Source organism: Suncus etruscus, chromosome 11, assembly GCF_024139225.1.
Source record: "Suncus etruscus isolate mSunEtr1 chromosome 11, mSunEtr1.pri.cur, whole genome shotgun sequence".
NCBI classification, from domain to species: Eukaryota; Metazoa; Chordata; class Mammalia; order Eulipotyphla; family Soricidae; genus Suncus; species Suncus etruscus.
In genome coordinates, this window is record NC_064858.1 from 108,509,545 (window position 1) to 108,517,651 (window position 8,107).

At 34.5% G+C, this 8,107-nt stretch overlaps 1 pseudogene; it reads right to left on the bottom strand.

The window, feature by feature from the left end:
- Nucleotides 1-258: 258 nt before the first annotated feature.
- On the bottom strand, nt 259-377 carry LOC126023364 (uncharacterized; annotated as a pseudogene).
- Nucleotides 378-8,107: the final 7,730 nt, after the last annotated feature.

Below are 8,107 nucleotides of genomic sequence, written 5' to 3' on the forward strand. Positions count from 1 at the left end.
ACTTCTTTGAAGAATATCATGAGTATCTTTAGAGAGATTGCATTAAATCTGCATTATGCTTTGGGGAGTATTGCCATTTTAATGATTCATGAATCCAGTCCATGAACAGAGTATATGTCTCCATTTCCTTGTATCCTCTTTTCTTTTTTTTCTTCTTTCTTCTTTCTTCTTTCTTTCTTTCTTCTTTCTTTCTTTCTTCCTTCTTCCTTCCTTCCTTCCTTCCTTCCTTTCTCTCTCTCTCTTTCTTTCTTTTTTTAAAGCCTACAGTACCCGGTATTACCAGGCGGTCTCCCATCCAAGTACTAACCAGGCCTGACCCTTCTTAGCTTCTGAGATCAGACTAGATTGGGCGTGTTAAGGGTGGTATGGCCATAGACCTCTTTTATTTCTTGAAGCAATGTTTTAGTTTTCTTTCTAAAAGTCTTTTACTCTTTCAGTTGAGTTGATTCCAAGGTATTTGAACTTCTGTGGCGCTATTGTGAATAAAATTGCTTTTTTTTTTTCTTTGCTTTTTTTTTTTTGATGGGGCATGCTCTGTGACCCTCAGAGGTTACTCCTGGCTTGGGAGACATTATGGGATGCCAGGGGATCAAACCACAGTCTGTCCTAGGTTAGCGCATGCGAGGCAAATGCCCTACCATTTGCACCACTTCTCCGGCCCCAAGATTGCTTTTTAATTCCTTATCTTCTCTGTCATTATTTGTATATAAGAAGGCCATTGGTTTTTGCCTGTTAATTTTGTAGCCTGCCACTTGCGTATGTTAAACCATCTTTACATCTCTATAATGAATTCTACTTGGTCATGATGTATGAATTTCTTGATGACACGTTGGATTCTATTTGCTAGGAATTTGTTGAGGATCTTTGCATCTGTGTTCATCAGGGTTATTAGTTTGTAGTTCTCTTTTATGTGGCATCTCAGTCTGCTTTTGGTATCAGGGTGATGTTAGCTTCATTAAAAATTATTTGGGAGTGTTTCTGTTTCTTAAATTTTCTGGAAGAGCCTGAAAAGTATAGGCAGTAGGTCCTCTTCGAAGATTTGAAAAAAAATTGTTAGAGAATCCATTGACCTGAGCTTTTGTTTTGGGGAAGACTTTTAATTACCGGTTTTATTTCCTCAACAGTGATGTGTCTGTTCAAATATGCTAGATCATCTTGGTTAAACCTTGGAAGGTTATAAGATTCCAAGAATTTATTCATTTCTTCCAGGTTCTCATGTTTTGTGGCACAGAGTTTCTCAAATTAATCTCTAAATATCTTTTAAATTACTGTAGTATTCATAGTAATCTCCTGTTTTCATTATAACTTGGTTTATTAAATTTACTTCTCCATTCTTTGTGAGTTTTGCTAGTAGTTTATCAATCTTGTTTATTTTTTCAAAGAACCAACTCTTGCTTTCTTTGATCTTTCAGATTGGTTTTTGGATTTCCCATTCATTGATTTCTGCTCTAAACTTTATTATTTCCTTCAGTCTTTCTATTTTTGGTTCATCTTGTTGATCACATTCCAATTTTAAAAGTTGTTCCATTAAATTATTTATATAGACCCCTTCTTCCTTCTTGATGAATGCTTGCAAAGATAAAAAAATCTTTCCTCTTAGTGCCGCTTTAGCTGTACCCCATAGATTCTGATCATTTGTGTCTTCGTTCTTGTTTCCAGGAATTTTTTGATATTTGTCTCTGACTAAAGATTTAGTCTCTGGTTGTTTAGTAGTGAGCCGTTTAATTTTCAGATGTTAAAATGTTTCCTCTGTGTTATTCTCTTTGTTATTTGTGTTATTCCCCTTTGTTATTCTCTTTGTTGTTTGTGTTATTACTCTTTGTTATTCACTTGTTATTCAGTGCATTGTGATGTGAGAAGGTAGTATGTACATGTCTATCTTTATTTTATGTAGGTATGTTTTGGGGGCTAGAATGTGGTCTATTTTGCAGAATGACCCATGTACATTGGAGAAGAATGTGTACCAGTTTTCTGGGGATGGAAGCCATATATATATATATATATATATATATATATATATATATATATATATATATATATATATATATATGTATGTATGTATTAGGTCAATTTCTTCTATTGCTACTTTCAGTGCTAGTATATTTTTGTTAGGTCTCAACCTGGTTGACCTATCAAGTGTTGACAAGGCAGTGTTGAAATCTCCCACTATTATTGTGTTGTTTTGATATCTTTCAAGTCTACCAGGTGTTTTGAATATTTTGCTGGTTCCTCATTGGGTGTATATATGTTTAGGAGTGTGATTTTTTTCCTATTGTATATACCCTTAATTATTAAGAAATTTCTATTTTTGTCCCTTATTACATTTTTAAAGTCTAAAAGTCTGTGTCATCTGAAATTAGTATGACCACTCTGGCCTTTTTTTTTTCTTCCCACTCTGGCCTTTTTTTTTTTTCCCACTCTGGCCTTTTTAAAGGAGCTGTTTGCTTGAATGATTGTTCTCCAATCTTTGAGTATGAGTATGTGTTTGTTCTGACTATTTAGATACGTTTTTTTGTAGGCAGCAGAACATCAGATTCAGCTTTTTGATCCATTTTGCCACTCTGTCTCTCTTAATTGGTGCATTAAGTCCATTGACATTGAGAAACATGTTTGTCATGGGATTTAGTGCCATCTTTTAGTAGGAGTTTGATGTGTCTTGTGGTCTGTTTTTGTCTTGAAGCAGATCTTTCCGTTCATCCTTTAAGGCTGGCTTTAGGTCTTTGTATTGTTTTGTTCTGTTTTTTGGACTACAACCGGTGATGCTCAGGGGTTACTCCAGGTGATGCACTTAGAAATCACTGTTAGCTCAGGAGCCCATATGGGACATCAGGGATAGAATCCAGGTCTGTCCTGGGTCAGCTACCTGCAAGGCAAATGCCCTACCACTGTACTATCACTCCAGCCCCAGGTTTTGAGTCTGTAATGTTTCTAAGCTGTTGTTTATCAGTGAAGCTCTGTATTCTTCCTTCAAACCTGAATGTAAGTCTGGCTGGGTGAAGTACTCTTGGATATGCATTAATTTTGTTTAATTGTGTGTCTAACTTACATGACATATTGGGGCTTTTATTGATATGTTAAATTAACATGTTCATTTAGGCTTTACTTTTCATTTGTTCAGCTTTTATTTAGTCACTTCTGCTTTTTCTTTCTGGGCCACACCCAGTGATGCTCAGGGGTTATTCCTGGCGATGCACTCAGAAATTATTCTTGGCTTGGGGGACCATATGGGATGCTGAGGAATCAAACTGCAGTCTGTCCTTGGTTAGTGCACACAAGGCAAATGCCCTACCACTTGCGCCACCTCTCTGGTCCTACATTAATACATTTTATATATTTTAAGTCCTAAGAATTTTGTAACTATAGTTGCTATTAAAATTGAATATTTAGGAGGGGTCAAAAAATTGGATATTTATATTCTAGTCTGTATTAATATCTATCTCCTCATATTTATAAAGCTTTTGATAATAAGTTGCTTGTTCATATAGCTACCTTACTATTGATCTTTTATAGTTTGCAATTTATTTTTATTGACTTGTTTTCATTTTATAGACTTTATTTCATTTTATTTGCTAGGTATTCTAGACTTGCTTTATTTTCATTACTAGTATTATGATCATTACAATTTGCATATCAATTAATTTCTTTATAGTTATGCTTTTGAAAATAAGTCTAACAGCATGTTAAATGTTATAGGAATCCAGGTTTTATTTTAACAATGAGAATAAAATAAGTGTAAGTGATGATTAATAGTGTGCCTCATGATATTTTATGAAACTATTCTTCTTCCTCTTTTAGAAGTAGTATTTATAAGAAATACCTCTTGCATTTTCTCATGCTTTCCCAGAGTATCTAGTCAATATAATCACAGGACTTTTCTTATAAATAATATTACTAAATCTATTAATTTATTTCTTGACACTTAGCCAACTTTACATTCCTTAACCAATTTTCACTTGGCCATGACATGTGAAACTATTTGATTCAATTTGTTAATGTTTTATTTAGCATTTCTGGATTGATATTCCTATATGAGTTTGGTTTATGGTTTTTCTCTCCCTTGTTTTTAAAATCTTTTTCAGACTTGTTTCAACGATATATTTTACTTCATTGAAAATATTTTTAATTGTCTCTTTATAAATTTTGAAACAGAATGGGGACAAACGAAATAAAGGAAATGGGGGTGAAAGAAAGTATAACTAAGTATGTTTATGGGTCCCAGAATGTATATCATCAGTAGAGTATTTGTCCTACATAGAAGAGGCCCTGAGTTCAATCCTTAGCACCATAAAAAAATATATATGAAAAAACAAATATACTTGAAATTATCTGTATAATTTGGGGGATATTTTTCAACAATATTCTAAGCGGGGGACTAACCCTAACCCTAACCCTGGCATCCCATATGGTCCCCCAAGCCAGGAGCAATTTCTGAGCGCCTAACCAGGAGAAACCCCTGAGTGTCACTGAGTGTGGCCCAAAAACAAAAAAAAACAAACAAAAATACTCTAAGCAAGGAGCCAGAAATATAACTCAATGTACTTGAGAGCACTTGTTTTGCATGCAAGAGCCCTGAATTCTATCCCTAGCACTATTACCAAAACATAATCAAGAACACCAAGCACCAAGCCGGGAGTAATCCCTGAGCAACACCAGTGTGACCCAAAAACAAAAACAAATTCTAAAGGTCTAGAGAGATAGTACTTGCCTTGCGCACAGCTGTCCCAGTTTGATTTCTGGAATTATATATGTTCCCCATGTTACACAGAACCAGCAGTAAGCCCTGAGCACCACAAAGTATGACCTCAAACTCACCTTTAAAAATAACAGGCGTGACTTTCTCATGTCCAGGTCTGTTTTTAGGAAAATTTTCCTTGATCTTCCAGACTGAATGATTATTCTCTCCACACTTCCTTTCTAGAATTTATCACTACTGTGAAGATTTAAGCAGCTAAACAATTTTGCATCCCATGTTTATTTCTCACACTAAATTATCATTTTTCTGAAGGCAACGGATTATGTTTATCTTATCCTCGATGCAGGATTTTCAACTTCTATCATAAAAATAAATACAGTAATAGGATTTGTAAAGTGTTGAAAGAATGAATGAAAAATCTAACCACTAATTATTAAATTCTGGCAAGAAGCAATAAAAAGCAAATGCTCAATTTCCCCTCCAGGTGGAGACATACTCTTATCAAGAAAACTAGAATAGCAAGAAAGCAGAAAATTGAGGTCCACCATAATTTGTTGTTCAATACCCTGAAATTTATTCAAAGAATCCAATCATTTCTTTGCAAGTAGGAATCTCTAATCTGTATAGACAACCTGCTCATTCCAGAAAATGTGTTTTATCTCTGTTGATTTCCTTTCAATAGGAAATCTTAAAAGTTTGCCTGCTAACATTAATCTAAGCCAATCTTGGTTTACTAGGTAAAGTCGTTGCTACTGCCAATGGTCCTTGGAAAAAGTTTCGTACCCATGCAACAAACAATATTAACAGGTATTCGTATTTTCTCTGTAACTTTTTTCAAAAATATTCAGGCAATCTTTCTTTATGAAGTTTCCAAATTATTTTTTGATAATTTGAAATTTTTCTTTTAAATTTTTTTGATAATGTAACAATATGGTATCCTGAAGGCCGTAAAGTAAACTGTGAATAAAAATCTAATGAAAAGAGTGAAGTGATTTATAAATTTTCCTGAGTTTTGACAAAAAAGAAAAAGAAAAAAGTCAGAGTGCAGTTTAAGAATTGAGAGCATGTCTGCCTCTCAAGAGTGTCTGAAAGAAGCCCTTGTTCAGTCCTAGGGCCACATCTTGGGAGACTACGCCTGCTGCACGCTAATACTGTTCTTTCCTCCATTGAATCAGTTTCTCGAAGACAAGTTTGAAAGTGCATGAAAAAAGTTTAGCGAGATCTACATTCTTTCTCTGAACTTCCCATCCCCCATTTTTCTTTGCTCTATTTCCAAAGCTCCCTTAACAAATTTTCTTTTAAATGTGCCTCTAACTTGTTTCTCAGGATCAAATACATAGACACATTCTGTATTTGAGAGGTCGGTTCAGTTTGGTTTAATTCAGCTTGTATTTATCCAGACCCACAATGTAATTGGGACTGTGCTATGGGGAAAGGTGAGTATAAAATCTCAATCTCTGTCTTCAAAGTGCTTATAATATACATGGGAAGACTAGGCATTTGTTAGTTGCCTTAAAGAAATATAAAATAATATAAACATGGCATAGTGAACAGCATTAAACTATCTTAATAAACTGCTTCTACAAATGTGCTCTAATTTTTGTGCAATTTTCCCTGGGGTAGGTGGCGTTACTTGTATCGCCTTGTTCAGATTAGTAAAATGAGACTTAGATAAAAAAAAAAAAAAAAAAAAAAAAAAGAAATCTAGATAAGTCAAGTAAGTAAAGCTACTCTCAAAACTGGAAATTGGGACCCTATAGAATTTGCATGATATTGTATTATTTCTAAAACAGGAATATACTATTCAGCAAGTAACTTAAAATGAAAAAAAAAAAAAAGAGGCCAGAGCAACAGTGAGTGGCTAAAGCACTTGCCTTCCATGTGGTGGCTGACAATGGTTCGAATCCTGGCACCACAAATGGCACCCTCATTGCTACCTGATATGGTCCCTAAGCACACAGCCAGATGAGGCCTCTGAGGACCCTCAAGTAAAACACTTCAAAGTGAAAACACACTATTTTAGTAACACATTATATATTGAAAACAATAGAAAAGTTATTTATCCATTAGTCTAATACTTGGTATTACTGTTTTTCTGCCAACCTTGCTTATTTTGACAGATTCTCTCTTGTTCATATGGTATCTCATACATCTTTTTCTTTTCTTTTTCTTTAGTGATGAAAGAAGAATTTATTTAGAAGGAGTCACTTTTTTCTTAAGTTCAGGGGCTGGAGCTGTGGCACAAGCGGTAGGGCGTCTGCCTTGCACACGCTAACCTAGGATGAACCTCGGTTCGATCCCCTAGCATTCCATATGGTCTCCCAAGCCAGAAGCGATTTCTGAGCATAATAGCCAGGAATAACCCCTGAGTATCAACAAGTGTGGCCCAAAAGCAAAAAAAAAAAAGTTCAGAGGTAGAGCATGAATAATAATTTTTATTATAAAATAAAATAATTTTTAATTTAAAATTTTTATTTTAAAACTTTTTTAAAAAATAAAATAAAAAATAACTTAGCCATTAGTATTAGCTTGGCAGTTCCTGAAAGAAGAAAGATGAGGGCTTTTTAGACAGAAGAGTGACTGGTGATTTCTTGCAGAGGCAAACATGTTGTTGAAGTTTCTTATTAGCATTTTTAGAGAAGTTGCAAGGTAAAATTCTGTCCTTCAGTCACTGTATTTCCAGAGAATCAAAATCAGGAAAGAATTTTCAGCCAACAGGCAAAGAAAGGACTACTTTCATTCCAAACAGGAGTTTCTCAAGAGCTTATGGCGAGGAGGTAGTGGCCAGGTTCTAAAAGCAAGACTTTTTTACAAAGAAAGATTTGTAACCTGAGCACTTTGATGGCATCTATCCATGAGACTGGATCCATGTTGAATAGTGACAGTGGCAGTCATTACAAGCAAAATGTAAGGATCAAATCTCTGGTTCAAGTTTAAGCCAGAAACTGAAATAGAAAAAAAAAGAATTGTGCTTTTAGTCAACACCAAAACTTCTTGAGAGCAGAATTGCAATTAGCAAGGGAGGCATCAAATTACTTAAATGTCTTATGAGAGACATAAAACATTTTTAAAAATAAATAACAGTTATAGTTATAATAAAAACATGTATATAACACAAAAATATATAGAAAATGAGTAGGCTGTTGAATTAAGAATCATGGAATATAATCAAAATACATTTATGTTTTTGTTTAAAATTTACTACCTGAAGCTTTACTATAAAACCATAGTGATCAAAACAGCATGGTATTGGTACAAAGACAGAGCCTCAGACCAGTGGGTTAGAACAGAATTTCCAGACATAAGCCCCCAGATATACAGTCAACTGATATTTGACAAAAGAGCCAAGGACCTGAAATAGGACAAAGAAAGTCTTTTCAACAAATGGTGTTGGTACAACTGGAAAACCACATG